The sequence below is a fragment of the Fringilla coelebs genome, assembly GCF_963513975.1.
Source record: "Fringilla coelebs genome assembly, chromosome: 2".
Classification (NCBI taxonomy): Eukaryota; Metazoa; Chordata; class Aves; order Passeriformes; family Fringillidae; genus Fringilla; species Fringilla coelebs.
The window spans coordinates 102,965,458-102,984,232 of NC_140029.1; positions in this window are offsets into that span (position 1 = coordinate 102,965,458).

Genomic DNA, 18,775 nt, shown 5'->3' on the forward strand with positions numbered 1-18,775 from the left:
ACAAGGAGGTTTTGTTTTCTCAGAAAGAAGATGACAGGCACACATAATATAATAAATGTGGGTGCCCATGAAATAACTTACACAGTGGGATGGGTCCAGACTTTTCTCTCGAGCTGCTCATAAATGGAGTCCCCTTCCCCCCAAAGAATGGCCCCCATTTTTGCAGGATAACAGATTTAAGGATGGGAAAGATATTTTTGGTTCCAGGAAGCAGAGATAGGTGCTTTGTTGAGGAGGAAGGAAGGAGAAAGATGCCATTGGTGGCTCTAAGAGAGGTAGTGTTATCATACAAGTCATGAAGAATCACCTTGTGGATGGTGGAGAGAGCAGGAAAACAGACCTGGGCCCAACTAGAGAAGACAGCCTCATCATAAGGTTTGCATCTCTAACATTTTTTTTCCCACATTCCATATGAATGCTAAGAGCTAAGTAGTAGTCACTGCTCAATCCACCACTCCTCAGCATGAGTAGCATCAGTGTAGACTTTTTGGAGGGTGGCTTTTGTTTGATATTGCTATGAGACAATGTATGTCAATAGAATAAAAAAACATCACACTGCTCAAATCAGCATAGACCCACTGAAATACATCAGTTAGCCTTCCCACAGGGGGCAAACTGGGAATTTGTGCCACGGTATAGTGGAGGCCAAAGTGTTGAGTGGGTCTTCATGGCTGAGGGCAGAGCACATGAACAACTGCTTCCTGAGACAAAAAGCAGGATGGTTTCAGGGAATTACGGACACTATGCCCCAGTGCAAAACCATCTGGTCAGGCTGACTGATTAAGCAAACATGACACTGAAATCAGGTGCACCCATGACATCCAATACAAAATCATAAAATCAGACAATATGGGTCTTCATATATCTGTGGCCACATTGCACACCAAACTCTATATTTTACTTTTTCTTCTTGCAACTGCCACGTTACTTTAGGCACATGTTCCACCTTAGTCACTTTGTCTGCTGAACTGTTGTGCTGAAAGACATCATAATTGAGAAGTCCTATTTAGTATGCCATTTAAATCATTGTTTGTTTTGAATATTTGCCCACAACATTCAGGGAAAAAAGTAAGTATACTCGCAGCACTATTTATGATTTATTTGATGCCTATTCAACTGAGTCACAGACATCTTTTTTCTCAATATTTTTCCTCTTTTTTTCTTCACGCATTTTCCTGTTCCTCCTTGCTCTTATTACTTTCCTCTTTCTACTCCTTAGAAATTTATGTTGTTTCTGCCTTTTATATGCTTATTTATTTACATGCACACATTTTTGTTTCCTCCATTTTGTTTTATAATGCTGTATTGTGAAGGTAATTCCTTGAATTTGTATGAAAAATCTATTCAAAGAAAGAAAGAAAGATAAAATGGAAGAACCCATCAAGCACCTTCCAGACATGTCTTTCCCTGACATGATGAGATTATAAAAGATCCTTCTTTCCTCAGTTTTGTCTGTGAAATGGTTTATTTGATGTTATTTACCCCCTTGCCCCTCCGTGACAGGGTAAATGGAAAAGTGTAAATTTATGACTGGCAAACAAAGGAGTTGTTGAGGCACAATATAAAGTTTCCTGTACTATAATACTGTGTTAGAAAAGCATTTGGTATATGATCAATATCCTTATGTGTACTGGGGAGAGGGGTCTGGAGTCCAGGAGGGGAGCTGAGCCTTGGGAAGGAGAAGGGATGTGTTTTCCCTGAATGAGTAAATATTTGCTTCTTTTGTTGTTGCCTTTGTTTCCCCATACCCCAAAAGAATAATTTTCTAGTTGTTTTATACTGCAAGTTAATATTCCCAAGTCAAGTCTGTTTTGCCTGCAACAGTACCCATCAAGAGATCTTCCTGTCTGTATCTCAACACAACAGCTTTCTCACTCTCATCTTTCCTCATGTTCTTCCCCATCCTAAGGAGGAGGAGATGGGCAGTGAGTGACTGTGTGAGGCCATGGCTGCCAGCTGGGACCAACCCATCATGTCATGCAATGAATGTTTTAACATTCCCCGAAATGTCACACAAAATGATGACATTACTGATTACTGAGCACCTGCCTTTTAGGGTCTTATGCCATGAAGAGTGACTTTTAAAATTTTTTCTGTCTTAATGTGTTGCCTAATCACACATATGCACTATTATCCAGAAAATTTAAATCTGTTCTGCATTTCTCAGCTAGTGCTCCTGTAGTTATGTTGTGAAAAGATGCTCTCTAGTTTCACAGGAACATTTAGAAGCAGTAAAGAAGGATCTTATACTGATGAAATATTCATTGCCACTCAATACCTTTGCTTTGGTTCTCTGTATCTCAATTAGCACATTATGTGGGAGATGATTTAAGATAGGCTTTTGTGCAGTAAGTAATTATAAATTATGAAACTAGATGAGAGCAAAATTCAGAAGGGTCACACAGAGCTGGGAGAAACAATTGCCAACTTCTTGTGAGGTATTCTTTTTTCATGATGGTTATTAAGGTTTTTCTGCCTTCCAAAGCTTCTGTCTCATAGTTTGTAATAAACAGTGTGAACCTATGAATCCAAACCCTCTGGGCTTGAAGACCTTCAGTTATTAAAAGATGGTACTAAAGGTCAAAATGGGCAATTTTCAAGCACTTAATAAAATTATGTGTCCAACCTTTTCTCGACATGAACTGGGAATTGTGGTTGAGAGCATATTTTACCAAATAAGAATGAAACATACAGCCCTAAAGTGCTTCAGCAGCTGTGAAATTCCAGGTTATAAATGAGGGACCTTGGTCTTTTATGGAGCTTGTATACTAAGTGATCAACAGTCATTGCATTTTTATAGGACCCACAGGGTATTTTTTACTATTTCCTTTTTCTACGATGGATTTACATCAACAACAGTTTTCAAATATCTCTTAATCTTGAATTTAAGAATATATGGGTGTTGCTGGAGAGGTTAAGGCCAGGGATGGCCTTCAAGGGGAAGAACAGCTAAGACATGAGTTTAAGAAGATTTCAACAGGCCTTTGTCTTCCCATACTCTGTTGTATTTAGTTGGTCTTTCACACAAGGGAATAAGTGATGACTATTGCATTCAGATTCAGGAAGGTGTGATCCCTGTAGGGTGACAAAAAGTGGAGTGATCCCAGAAGTTGAGAAATTGACTAAATTAATTGCCATAAGTTTTCCCCTTGCATCTATGACATTCTTTAAAATTTTCTTGTGGCAATAACTCATAAAAAAAAAAAAAAAAAAAACAAACCAAAACCCTCCCCCCCCAAAAAAAAAAAACCAAAAAAACCACCAAATGTTTTCCATGGTCAACAATCATAAGGAAAAACAAATGTCTTTTTCTTCCTGTGAAGTTTGTCTACATTAGGAGTAAGAATAAAATAAACCCCCAATTATTTGTCAGACCTTTCTTCAGCTTCAGAGCAGGAATCAGAAATGTAGAGTATCTCATTAAAATAGAAATGTCAAGCCTAAGATGAGTTTTGAAGGACAGCAAAAGTTAAAGATTCCTCTTAAATACCATGGCCCTGCTAGTTCATTAAGTTGGGACTAGAATTGTTAACTAAGTTGTCAACTGGTACTGAGAAGGAATTACACTGAAGCAGCACTTTGATATACTCTGTGGGTACAAAGATTTAAATACCACCTTTTTGTGCGTAATGAGAATTAGATATTGAACAAAATGTCCCAAAATGTCAGCAGAACATGTGCTGTTGAGAATTTTTTCAGGAGGCAAGGAGAGGGACCAATTAATTTTTCTAAAACTATAGAAAGGACCTCTTTATATGGTCTTTAAGGGACATAACAAGAAAATGTGGTGAAGAAATCATTGAGGAATTCTTTGTGCAGCTTGCTAGAGTGGGCAAAATCCTTTGGTGAGCCTAACAGTGTTTAAGGCAATTATGATTTTCAAGTCTTTTACAGATGACAGAGGCAGATGGTGTCTATGTTAGTTGTTAGCATTTGGGGTCCTCTCCCAAGACCTCCACCATGTGGAATATGATATAAATGTTGGTTGTTTCTTCTTCTTTTCCCCTTTTTCCTCCCTTTTGTCTTTCCTTCATACATTATTTTATTTTTGTATATTTTCTCACACGCTTCTACATTTTGTTTTTAATCCAGTGGTCTGCAACTCCATTTTAATTCCAAGTTTTGCATGCTAGATTCTACATTCATTTGTCCTCTTTCTTTTATCTACAAACAGGTTTCTCCAGCTTCACAAGTGCATTTTTTTTAACTGAGCATGGCTTAATTTTATATAGCAGGGGGAAGAGGGAGGAGCAGGCACTCACCTATTCTGATGTCATGCCTGTATTCTTCTGCATGTACCCTGTGTCCCCACTTCTCCAGATCTCTGTACTATTAGGTTACAGGATTGCACAAAATGTCACTCTACTTTTTCCAGTTTTCACTGAGGTAGAAAACTTAAAATTTTGCATCATTCAGAAAATATTGCAAATTCTCTTAATTCCCATTGCCTATTCTCTAACAGCACAATGTCTGTGATTTTAACCCAAATCTATGCCCTTAAGCTGCAAAACCTTTATTGTTTAAAATGTTATATAAAATGGTTTACTGCTCTAAAATGATTTTGCCATAACGAATCTATTATTTTTAGAAAAAATTTACTAAAATGTTTCATTGGGTGTCTTTGAAGTATGATTCATAATGTTAAAGGACGTGGAGCTATGTGCATGAAATTCCTAACAGCAGCCAAAAAATACTGAGAAGAATCCTATAGGCAAAATAGTTACTGCAGAAATTCATATTAGTGGATACACCTGCCAGAAATCCATTTCATTATTATTCATTATTATTCATCTGCAATACTTGTCAACAGTGAGTTGAAAATGACAAAAGTTTCTTACTTTGTTTTTCATTATCTCTTTTACAAAACCTTCCATGCAAGTTACAATTGGGAAGTACTGTACTTATTGCTCTTTAGAATGCGCCATACACTTATATCTGAAACAAACAAAAAATAGTGAATGATTTTGTTTAAATAAAACAAAGGGAGTTAACTTGGCAGTAGTTACAGACTTAGTCTGATTACTGATATACTATTTAGAAAGCTTCTGTTAAGGATATGACTTTCTATTCTAGGAGCGTTAAAAAGATTATCTTAGCTACCTTTTATCTGACAATAATATGAAAAAAGACAAAAATTCTTAACTGATTAAATGAATGGCCACTCTGTAAAAAATTCTTGTACTTTAAAACTTGTTTTGTTTTCAGCAAGGACAGGAAGTCATAATGTCAGTTACAAGAAATTTGAATTTTTTGAACAGTTCATTAAGAATCCATCACAGCCTTTTAGTATTTTTGAAATATTTCTCATTGTTTTAATGAGCTTAAAACACTATTTCATTGAGGAAAGAACATTTCCTTTAGATACATGACATTAGAAATTATCTATTTTCATTAAAACATGCTTGGCTTGGTTTACCAATGCAATTTTTATTTGTTTTCCTGGATTGAAAAAACTTTAACTGTGGTGCCAAAAACTAGAATAAGTTTGCTTATTCGTGGCTTAAAGGAATATATACATATGATTAAAATTGTCTCACCATGAAATGAAGAAATCCATTAACAGTCAGAAATGTGGTAATTAAGAAAGTGACAAACATGTAACAACTGCAATAACTAGAAGGGAAGGTTGTGGCCTTCTGGCTTTAGGAGGTGACAATTTAGGTCTCTTGCTTTGCACCTTTCAAGCAGTTCTAGGGGGCTAATACATGCTGGCTTGTTTCAGAAATTTGTCTTTGATGTTGATAGATGTTTTCACTGGAGATAAAGGGTTTTTGAGGGGGCTTGTTTCAAGTGATTTTCATAAGGGAGATTGGTGCAATCAGAAACTTTATCTCATGCTGCAGTTCTTGACCTGTGAAACAGGGGACTTGAAAACCTAATGAGAAGTTACTATTCAGTAATGTATGGAAAGGATAAATTCACAACAGTACTCTAGGAAATTTGAACAACACTATTTAGGTCATGATTAGCCACTTTTGGCCCATCTAGTGGGCTAAAATAAACCAGGGAATATTAGGAATTAGTAGGGATACATTGGTAGGTTTTGGCAGCATTAATAAGTACAGAAATACATAGTGCTTTTTAATGTTGAGAAGGAAAACCCCAGTAGTCGTCCATCAGTATTCCCATAAGCAGGACTACACCCTGATAAAACTGGTACAACCAACAATAGGCTTGGGCCCTAGATAAGTAGATGAACTTCTAAGGCGCATTGCACAGTGCATTCTTTCTCCTACAGTCTCCTGAACAGTCTCCTACATCACTTAAATTTTCCAGTGCAATGGATTTATTTAGCTCATAAAGCTAAAGAATTTATCATGATTCACAATTCATGGTTCATAATTCATTAGAAATAAAGTTGCCACTGACATTTAACACTTTCAAGTGTTTTGGCTTAAAGGTCACCTTTACAAATAACTACTCTTTTACTTGAGCAAAGCATTTTAGCAAAACTGGTTGGGGTTTTTTCAGTTTGATAATTCTCATCATAATAGTTAAAGCTCCAAAGAATTCTTGAAAGGAAGTGCAGCCTAGGTAGACCAAGTGAGAAATACTTGATATCAGTATTACTTGCATCTAAAGTCTTCTCTGGAAGTTTCTGAAAGGTTATGAATCAAAGCATAAAGATTGTTGATCTCCAAGAGTACGTTTTTATAATGCCAGATAAGAAAGTTTATAAGATATGTCAGTTTACAAGATTTGTACCGACATACACCACTTTGAAATACATTTTCCTGGTCTCTTCCTTTTACAAAGTCTAGAGGGACATACAACATGACATTAAGCAAGTTGAATACTATTTTTTCCATTGTGAGAAAAAAACCCTATTAAAATTTAAGCAGAAATGTAGATTTCTCTTATGTAAAATAAAAAAATTATTCTTTAAAGGCTGAAGAATGCAAAACTAAACCCAAACTCTTGACTAGGCACTGGAAGGAATTGAGTCATGGTCCAAAGAAGTACATTCTTGAGATATCTCAGAAAAAATTCAAAAATAGCACAATTCAAAAATAGCACAATTCAAAAATAACAGGAAGGTCACTCCTTAGTGCTTCCTTACTGTTATCTGGTCAAAACACAGCAGCAATGTGTGCCTGTATCCCATGACTGCAATTCTCTGCCCTTACAGTTCCTGAGTGCTCTTGGGAGAGAGAGGAAATGAAGGCATAGACAATGAAATGGGGAAGATTTTTCAGTGACTACCAAAAAACCAGGAAACTGCTGAGGTAACTAGAATACTGTGGTGTCCAGGGTCAGCAGATGTACTGATGATTGTAATAAGAATGATTTAGAGGGTAAAAACCTCCATCTAATTTTGCATCCAACACAGGCAAGATTCATCCAGAAAAACAAAAATAATATTTAAAAAAAAAAAGAAAAAACAGAGAAAAAAAAAGAAAAAAAGCCTGTTCTGTGTCCAGAAATGGGTCCCCTAGCTTTAAATTATTTTAATTAGTCCTGGAAAATGGGTGAAGCAGTGGAATTTTTCACAGCATGTGTTCAAAAACACAGAGATAAGGTTTCTTCCCAGCTCTCTTTTTTTTTTTTTGTCTGCTGCCTGGGAGAGTGGCAGAGGGTTTTTCCTTGCTTTTCAGAGTCTATTTTTAACATTTTTCCAGGGCCCCACTATCAAAGGGGCTCCTCACTGGGCTCCTCTGCACAGTGGAGGATGGGTGGTCACTGCGCCTCTGACCAGAGGCTTTCCAACACACACCCAAACACTTTTTCCTCCCAATCCTTTGGTGTGATGGTCTGTGTTATAAATACATATTATATAGTTGGCCTTTTTGCAAATATTAGGATGAATGCCATATGTAGAATGTTAAAATAACTTGGCTTTTATTTCTGCTGCTAACAAAAACTTAGACATAGTAGTAGTGGTAGCTGATGTAGTTATGAATGAACTGTCTTTTTGGTTGGGATAACCTCCAGTGAACATGCACTGAGGACCCTGCTATTGATATGCCAACTATCAGCACCTGCTGTCTGAATAAAGTATGGACCAAGGCCCAATCATGGAAGCGAAAAAGAGAAGGATTCAAAACCACAGCCAAGAACCACACATGCTCTAAAAAGGCAGACCCAAGGAGGGGCCATGTAAAATGGTTCCTGGAATACGTAAACTAGTTTATGGAAAAATATGGATAGGCATAAGGGTCTATGAACATGCAACAGACTGATGCAATGGAAAAGGTATTTCAGGGGTATCCCTGAAGGTGATGGTGTGCTCTTGGCTAAGTGCCAAGATGCACCCTACTGCAATCTTTGCTTTACTGTCTTTGTCTCCTTTTGTCCTTTATTAAACTTTTTAAATTTTCACAGGAGGGTGAGCGTGTTTTTCACGGTCTGTGTGAGCTGAGCCTGGCAGCTGATGGCCCTGGGGCTGTGGTCTCTACCCTGAACATGTTAAGCTTATGCTATTCTTCTCCCCCAGTCTGGAGTTGTTATTTTATCTTCATCGTGGAGCTGTGTAATGTTTCAGTCAGGAGGCCTATTCAGGGTATGGTGGTCTTTGCTCCTTTAGTCACACAGTTTTAAAAGTCCTTTTTAAAAGTCCTTCATAAAAATGTTTTTCATAAACTATATTTCAGTCTCTGAGAGTCAGGTATGACCCAAAAATGTGATAGCTCTGAGGTTGCTTGTCAATGCAAAGCAAATTAGTTAAATAATTTTACCTGAAAATAAATTCTTTATGACCTAATTTTTTTTCTGAAGTGACATTGAGAATTTTTCTACCCACTGTTTTTGCTGGTTACACACAAAATTTTGAAGTCCTAATTCAACCCCCTTTTTCTTTCATTTTGAAATCATATGAATCAAGTTTTCTATTCTTCATGGATTTCTATCTTCTTGTAGTGACAAAGCCAAAAAAACCTTTTGATGTGGGATGCTGATGTCTGTCCATTACTATAGGGTTTGATTATAATGTATGTAATTTTGTAGGGCATCAAAAGGATTGATGGGTAGTGCTGCACTTAAGTGTACCCTTAATCATGGCCATTAGGCCATTATTCCTTGCAGAGTTCACATCTCCCAGGAAATTAGGTAACTCCCAAGATGGAAGTATTCACTTTAAATTTTCACTTTACAACTTTTGGATAAATGAAAAGAGCTGCACTCGCCTTTCCTACTGAGCTAATTTTTAATTTCCAGTTACCTTCACACAGACACATGCACAAACCCCAAGGGCCATTCTGGTTGACTTCTCTTTTCTATTTCAGAGAAAATGGAAAGGAAATATCAATTTTCTCGGAAAGTTTGTTGAACTTTGTTGGTTGGCTTCATCTGAGCTGAAATGTTGTCATTGTACGAATAAGGCGGGAAAATGCAATAATTTCATGATATATTTACTTTCAGCAACTAGGAGTTCCTGAAAGTTAATATATCAGTGTCCTTCATTAACTAGATTTTCAAAAGTGAGAGCCAGCAGTTACTGATATCATAATTTTGATCATTTTCTCAATGTTTTTCAATGATGATTCCTTAAACCTGTTTGTCCTATGCCTAATGAAGTACTGCAAGCTACTGTTACCTCTTCAGCTCTTATCTGCTTACAGCAGAGAGTATAATGTTGTAGTATACTAGCAAAAACAGTGCTGAAAATTGTGGAAAATGAATTTTTATATGCTATAAGAGATATATGGGCAAATCTGCTTTAAATAGAATTACCTGACTGAAAAATATAATTTAAGATCTAGATGCCCTTTACTTTTTTTCCCTGTTTAATGCAGAGAAGGGTTTCAAACCTTGTGAGGTATCAAATTAGTCTTTATGATGAAATTCTTACCTTTGGGCTTATTTGATAGATAAATCTAGATCAAATATAACTAAGCCTTAGAGGAGTCCTATATCCAGGTAAAGATATAGGAAAACATGATATTTTGTGGCTGGACATAAAGTTTCAGCAGTAAAATAAGTAGCATTCAGTTTTGAAAAACAGAAGTCTTGGACTTTTCCTTGGTATTGTGACTATTGCTTCACTCCTAAGATACAAGGTATTGATTTCTTGGACATATTTCTACAAGCTTTCAAAATGGAAATAACATTCTGATCAAGTAGCAAATCCAAGTGGGACAAGGGTAGGGTATAATTCTCATTCCTCTTTTCCCTGCTGAGTTCTTTGAATTGCTAGAAAAACAAGCAAGCAATACATTTCACTGTCAATCACTCAAAAAAGAAATTACTTTTCCTTCCATCTTTTCAAGATCTTTCACTATGTATGCCCAGATGCTTTTTTTATTATGTATTTGTTCAAAATATGCTGAACTATTTGAAACAGCTTTGGTAGGAGCACAAAGGCCATAAAAGCAGCATCTTGATGAATTTTTATTTTGCACTGTGTGCTATTCATGTAGAATAGTGGAAAAATAACGTGGAAAGTTTTGAAATTCACGGATGATAAAGAAACTTCCAAAAAAAAGACTTTTTCAGGTCCTCTTGATTTATGAGTCTGGGTTTGTGCCAAGAACAGCAACTAACTGAGAAATTTCAAACACTTAATCACCCATCTTTCTAGTATGGCTGCAGCACCAGAAGGCAGGGTAGCCTTTGGTACCAGTAAGGACTGACAGTAAGACATTGGACGACCTACTTATCTCTGCAGGTAATTTAACTTCTGACATAGTATAACTAGATACCAGGTGGAAAAACATGAAGCTTTTGAAGATCAGGTAGTTGCTGCTTTTTGTGCATGTGTTGTCTATCTTCCAGTCCCTGAAAAAACTGCTGAATTTCACTTATATTTGCACTGTGTCAATTTTTTTTAGTATGCCAATTTATAGAAACTAATAAAAATAATTGTGGATAGAATACATTAAATTTTTTTAAAAACTCACGACAGCATACTGGAGGGATTGGTTATCCATTTCCCATTTTTAGTTCTCTGGAACAAAATATTTGATTCTGAAAATTAATCTTCTTGTACTCTTAATACTTATTAGTCCACATCGATTTGAATTAATACAAAACACAATAAGTTGAAAAAGTGACTTGAAGAATTCTGAAATCTGTTTCCATTTTCTCAATTAATAAATTAAAGAGTTGAAAAAATTTATTTTAATGCTTTTGATTAGTTATATTTATCTTGAAGGCAAAATCTATTCTAGACTTTTAGAAATAAGAAGAAGATATGCTATTTCCTAAATTGGTAAAAAAGGCCAAATCCAAATTCTTGAACCAGAAATCAAAGTCTTAGAAAACCTGAACAGGAAAACTCAAGGTATAGTTTAAAAGAGAGTTTTTTATTCTGAGTCAGAGCAGCCCTTTTTCATTATGAAATGATGTAAAAATCTTGTCAAACATTTGAGATAAGTTCTTATTCCCATTAATCTTCCTAGTTTTGATAATATTTCCAAAAATATTGTGAGTTTTGTCACTGCAGTGCTAAAGGTTTAAAACATCCTACATGTTTCCACAAACATTCTTAAAAGAGCACAGCTTCTGTTTTAACAGTGTTTTACTCAATTTCTATGATACTGCCTTACATTTATCTTTCATTTTATATACTTGGAAGGAGGGAAAAAATGCAACTTGATTTCAAAAAGGGTATATCATTCCAAAGAAACATATTACCTAAAAAAAATACAACAAATTTTCTGTAGAATAGGACATAGAGTAGCTCAAATTTACCCAAGCTTAATTTTCCTAGAGACCTCATGTGAAATTATTAAATCAAAATGGAGGACAATGTGATACAGTTTTAGAAGGTTGGGGTGGAAGGCAGATTTATAAACTGACTAAATTGGTTTCACTGCAAGACAGAGAATAATATTTGTACCGAAAGATAAACATCATGGAGAGCTTTGTAAGTGGAGTACCACAGACTGCTCCTCGATTGTATTTAATATTTTAATTCAAAAATTTGGCACTCAAGGTGAAAAAAATAATTTAGCAGATGACAAAAATATGTTAAAGAAATTCAGCAAGAAGGGAATAAAATGCATAAAGTAGAAATTGTAGACGCCAAAACTGCAAATTTTTCATGTCCAGTGCTGTGTTCTTTTTCTGAAAGTGACAGGAGGAAAGAGATGTAGTTACATGTCACAGACTGTGGGATTCATTTGTCCCCTTTCCATTTACCATTTAACATCTATTAACATTTCTATTTTCTTATGACAAGCAAGACTGGTTATACTGATAGTTAGAGGGTGTCAGCACAGAACATTTGTTCCATCTTTCTATAATACTGTATAAATGCTCCAGATTGCTCAGAGCCAGTTTGGGCATCTTTTATGTCTTTCTCTCACACAATTTCAGCTGAGGAGGATGTGATTGCAGTTTACATGTGGGATTGCAGTTCATCTAGCAGATAAGAACACAATTACATTATTGGCAAAAGAAGAAATGGACCAATTTTTCAGTGGGAGCCCCACTGAAATTGGAAGACAAAAGATTTTTTTTTTTTAAGAAGCATGTCTAGGACAAGAAATTGAATACTAGAAGACTGATTCTGGCATTTATGATCAGATGATGAGCTCAATGAAATAGTAGTAAATTTCTAGTCCTCTATTTTTCTATTTCATTGGATCTGTAATTTCCATGAGACAATATGATATCATTTGAATCAGACTACATTAAGTACTGTAGAAAATTAAATAACTGAGAGATGACAACTTTATGGTTTTATAGGTGGAGCCTCCTGAGTAAAAATAGAAGATGAAGAATAATGTGCTAGCTATTCCCACCTATAAAGCTGCAGGAATGTTGCTTTTAAGTCATTGAATGAATTTCAGTTTTATCATAATTTTTGAGCTTTTTACTCCGTGGAAAGATTTCTTTTTCCATTACTTTTAAATGGAACATTTTTATAATCTCACAATAAAAATATGATAGAACAATAATAAATGCTAACAAAGTAATAGAAATTTTCCACTAAAACTTTAAAAATATTAGGAAAGAGTCTAACATGGGTGGATTTGGGAAAGAAAAATCAGACTTATTTCTTTGGAAAACTAATTACTCAAGAGAAAAAAAAATCACGTGAAGTGAACAGGACTCTGGAATTGTAAAACTGGAAATGGCTAGAAAACACACTAAATCACTTTAAACAGAACAACATATTTTGTATTTTCTTAGATGTGCAAATTGTAAAATAAATTAGAATTTTTCTTGGATGGTGGAAAGGAGAAAAGGTCAACATCATGTTACTTTTAGTTTATTCATTGAAAAAATAAAAGGAGTACCAGTTACAGTCATCTAGAGAAAAATTATTGCAGTGAGGGCATAAAGCTTCACTACACCAAGGAAAAAATCCTGTTGCAGTGCCAAAAAGCCCAATACAAGAGAATTAATGGTTCCCCACTCTTAAACCACTTAAATTAAAAAAAAAAAAGCATTGGTTTAATGTAAATTTTTAAACAAAATTTTAAAAAATTAAATAGAGCATATGTCTGGAAATTACATTACATTACACCTTCAAATAGCAAATCTGGACCTGTTCTAGTAGTCCGAGTAACTTGTACAGCCTAAGGTGAAAGATTCTTATATTGTTGTATCCTGTTTTAATAACGACATTCTTTTTTGGTCTTTTGACTCTACTGAATTGATGAGCTTAATTTTATTTAGAAGGGCTCACTGGAACTCAGGTCTTTCTCAGCTAGTGCCAAAGTGTCTTCCCAAAGCTTTTACAACTATTTTTTTCACATATGTCTCATTCTAAAGATGTTGTGTGTATTAGCATCTAAACTACAGAAGAGTTTTATTCATTCATTACAACAGAAGTATAAGGAAATACTTAATGTCCTCTTTAAAATTAATCACTTAAGGTGGATTTTCGTTTCATTCAGGAGATAAGGTTGTCCCAATGACTCTGAAAATGGAAGCATCACATTATTAATTTAGGAACCAAGGTGAAAGTGCTGATGACTGTAGTAATAAACATAAGACACAATGTCTCTCTTAAAAGGAAGGAAGACAGAAAGGGGAACAAAAGGATTCTCCAATCATTTGCTAGATCTATTCACAGTAGAAACCAATCTTTTTCTCTCACTTTCTCTTAATATCAAAGATTTGGATATGGAGGGAAAAAAAAGTTGCCCAATCACAGTACTTCTCCAGTCTGAATCAAAAACCAATTTGTTGTTGCACTCCTTCAATTCAGAGAAGGCAGACATTCCAATTTCCATTCTACAGACAGTGAAGGTGCTGGTTACCTGTGTTGTGTGTGGGTGTCCAGGTTTTGGCAGTGACAGCGTTGCTGGGGAGCCCTGGCTTGGATCAGCCAGGGGTGCCCCGTGCCAGGCTCACCAGGTTCCAGCTGTCTCCGAGTTACTCACCGTGGGCTGAGCCCCACAGCCACGATGGACATGCCCTGGGACAGCTGGGGTGAAGGAGGACAGCACGGTGTGCTGGTTTTGCACAGCTGGTTTTTGATAGTGGGGAGCCACAGAGGTGGCTTCTGTGAGAAGCTGCTGGAAGATTCCATGATGTCCGGCAGAGCCAATCCCATCATGTCACTGGCCAAGGCTGGGGCAATTAGAGATGTTGGTAACACCTCTGTGATAACATATCTCAGAAGAAAATCAGAACAAAGTGGGGCACACAGTTTTAATCAGAGCTAGAGAAGAGGAGGAGGTGAAAACATGTGAGAGAAACAACACGGAGGCACCAAGGTCAGTGCAGAAGGAAGTGGAGGAGATGCTCCAGGGGTCAGAGCCAAGATTCCTCTGCAGGCTGTGGTGATGTCCATGGTGAAGCAGCCGTGCCCCCTGCAGCCCGTGGGGGAGGTGCCCATGCTGGAGCAGGTGGGTGCCTGGAGGAGGCTGTGATCCAGTGGGAGACCCGGTGGAGAGAGAGGGCCCCTGCTCCAGGCTGGAGCAGCCTGTCCTTGGAGGACTGCACCCTGTGGAAGAGTGGCCCATACTGCAGCAGTTTTTGAAGGAATGTTTGCCCATGGAAGATGCTCACATTGCAGCAGTTTTGGGAGGACTGGTGCTCGTGAGATTAGAACCACACTGGAGAAGTTCACAGAAAGCTGTCTCCTGTGGGAAGGGACCCACAACTTAGCAAGGGAAGGATTCCTTTCCCTGAGCCAAGTGGAAGAAAATCCTGGATAATGAACTGAGCAAACCCCACCCCCTGTCTCCCCATGCTGTTGGTGGGAAGGAGGGAGGGGTTGGGTGAAGAAAAGATGTTTTTAAGGGCTTATTTTGCTTTTCATTATACTCCTCTGATTCTGTTAGTAATAAACTCACCTCGTATCTCCAAATTGAGCCTGTTTTTGCCTTGGAGTGTTTTTTCCTGGTCTTAATTTCAACTCATGCACCTTTCATGAATTTTTTCTCTCCTCTGTCCAGCTGCAGCAGGGGAGGGTCAATGAGCAGCCTGGGGCTGCCTGGCATTTGGCCAGTGTCAAACCACAACACATGGTGAGGGGAACAGGGTGAGAGACAGCCCTGAGATCACTGGGATGATTAGACATGGCACTGGGCTGCCCAGGGAGCTGGTGGAGTCCCCATCCCTGGAGGTGTTTAAGGAGAGATGTGCCACTCAGTTCTATGCCCTGGTTGACAGGGTGGTGACTGGTCACAGGTTGGGCTCGATGATCTCAGAGGTCTTTCCAGCCTAATTGATTCTGTGATTCTGTGAGGGGACAAGGAGGAATAGGCAAGGACACGCTACATCTGTCCCAGCAGGGATTTCTCTGCAATCTGTGCAGGAGATCAGGCTGGAACAGGTAGTCCATGGAGAGATTGCAGCAGAGCAGATCTCAGCACTGCAGCCCACATACTGAAGCTGGAGCATGAGCAGGACACTTGACAGTGTTGGAACAGGCTTATCCTAAAGGACTGCAGCTCAGGATAAAGAACTTCACTGGACCTTGAGGAAAAGAGTTCAAAAGAAAGAAGAGCAGAAGGGAACAGTTACAGACTGACTGCCTATTCCCCATCCCACCTGCACCACTTGGAGGTAAGAGAGGGAGGAATGAAGGAGGGAAGTTGAGCCTGGGAAGGTGACTCAAGGTGTTTTTTTGGTTAATTTTCTTCTTTCCATTCAGGTATATCTTAATTGGCAATAAATTAAGTTACTTCTACAACTGGGTCTGTTTTGCCCATGACAGTAACTGGTGTATGATCTCCCTGTCTTTGTATGAGTCCACGAGCTTAATTTTATTTTCTCCTCCTGTCCTATTGAGGAGTGGGAAAAAGGGAGTGGGCATAAAGTATTTATTTTACCATCCTGCTTCAACTGCAGCCAGAAATCATGGCAATAGTTTTTATGTTCCTTTGTACTTGAAAATAATCAAATATGTTTTCTAAATTAGCCATTGTGTCGCATATCATGGGCTTACACGTCATCTTATGTGTGAGGATTGCTAAAATGAAGAATGGTTTTTCTGGTTATCAGCTAAAGCTATTGCAGGTTTTCCAGCCTTTCAGTATTTGCATATTTTTCATCCAAATACTTTTTTGTACAAAACCTATAAGTACTTCCTGAAGCAGAGAACAGAATCTACAACATACTTATACTTAATTGTGTGTAATGTTTAGGATTGTATCTTTCTGGTCCTTTCTTTATGGATCAATAAATCTTCAGATTAAAACAGGATGTGAGAGAGACCAGTGTCATCACCAGTAGATCGAGCAGGACTCAAACCCCAGGATTCTTATGCTGTGGATGAATTCACTCCTCACTGAAGTCACTACTGACTATTTGTAAAATCAGTACCTGCAGCCTGTTATCAGCAATGTTATTACTGTATTTACTGAGTTACATGACTATAGTAGTCAGTAGAATGCTTAGTATTAGGATTCCAGCTCCATTTGAGTGTACATCAAACTTCTAAACCCTGATAAAGTGATAATAATTTTGGTCACTTGCAGAAGTGAAATGTTGGGTCCTTGGAGCAGTAATTGGTTAACTTCTCAACACCTATGCATTTATTGGAGTCAGGGATTTAAAGAACTACTTTCTCTTACTGAGTCATTGCTAAACTTAGCTTGATCATCACTTTCGCTGGTAAATTTTAGTGCCCCCCAATAAATGTACTTATGTGTAGCTATCCATGTATGGATACATATTATCTATGCACTCAAATGTCAGCAAATATCTGTAGAAGACTGATACCATTTTTCTAGGACAAAGTAATTTTTTTTCCTGTTATCCATTTGCTCTAACCAAGAAGTTGCACATTATAAACTAAAATTTCAGTTGGTCCTGGTAAGGTTGATAGTAGTTTAAAAGGCTCTGGCATGCTAATTTCTGCAAGCTGATGTGTAAAAGATGCAGGTAACTAAGCCTGTCATTAAGAATGACTTTTATTGTTAAATAAATAGTTTATAATGTATTAGCTAAGGTGCCTTGCACTTTACCACAAACTTGAAGGGCAGGATATAATAGCAGTTCTAATGATACTCTTTAAAAATCATGATAAATCTAAATCAAGATAGTCTTTGGAGTGAGCTGTCTTCTCCTTATATCAGGATTAGAATATAATGTACACAGAAATACATGAACTCATTGATATGCTGTAAACTCCCACTTAATTTGGTCTTTTGGTAACTTGTTTACTCATATGCAATACATATATTATATCCTTCTACGCGTTAATACAAATTCCATCAGAATTAACCATTATTTGGAAAACATTTATTCAGATTTTTTTTTTCCTGCCATCTTTGTTAATATTATCAAAGCACTAAAAGTTTATATAGAATGAGAACTCCAGCATTTTTATTAGGGAGCATTCAGATAACAGCCTTTTACTTTGTAATGACGTCTTCTTGGAAAATGTTTCTCACAGATTCATAGAATCATAGAGTAAGCAGGAACATCTTTCACCAGATCAGGCTGCCCAGAGCTCCTTTCAACCTGACCTTGAACACTTTCAGGGCAGAAGTATCCACACCTCTGGGCAACCTCTTCCAGTGTCTCATCATCCTCACTGTCAGAAATTTCTTCCAATGTCCAATCTAAATCTACCCTTTTTCAATTCAAAACTATTTTTTGTTACTACAGGCCCTATGTAATAGTTCCTAACTTTCTTATAAGCCCCCTTTAAATACTGAAAGGTCACAACAAGGTTTCCTTAGAGCTTCCTCTTCTCCTTGCTAAATGGCCCCAACTTTCTCAACCTGTTTTCACAGAAGTGCTGCTGCCCCCTGATAATCTTTGTGGCCTCATCCGGATGTAGACAAAAGTCTGTGTCTGTCTTTCATTAGGTACAGAGCTGGATTCAGCACTTCACATGGGCTCTTGCAAGAGCAGATTGAGGTGGGAATCACCTCCCTTGACCTGCTGACAACACCTCTTTTTATGCAGCCCAGGATGTGGTTTGCTTTCTGGACTGCAAGTGCACATTAATGACTCATGTCTACTTCTCTGTCCACCAAGGTCATCCCCAGGTCCTTCTCCCCAGGGCTGGTCTCTGCCCATTCATCCCTCAGCCTTTGTGGACGTGGGGGGTTGCCTCAACCAGATGCAGGAGATGATGCTTGTCCTTACTGAATTTCAGGAGGTTTGCATGACCCCCTCCTCAGGTCTGTCAAGGTGCATTGGGATGGCATCCCTTCCCTCGAGCAAACCAGCTGCAGCACTCAGCTTGGTGTCATCTACAGTCTGGCTGAGGATCTACTCAATCTCACTGTCCACATCCCTGGTGAAGATATGAAGTACTATTGGTCCCAGTATGGACCCTTAAAAGACGCTGCTCCTTACTGATTTCCACTTAGATATTGAACCATTGACCATCAATCTTTGGAGGCAGCTAGCCAGAGAATTCTGTGCATATTAAACAGCTTACCCTTTAAATCCATATCTTTTCAATTTAGATACAAGA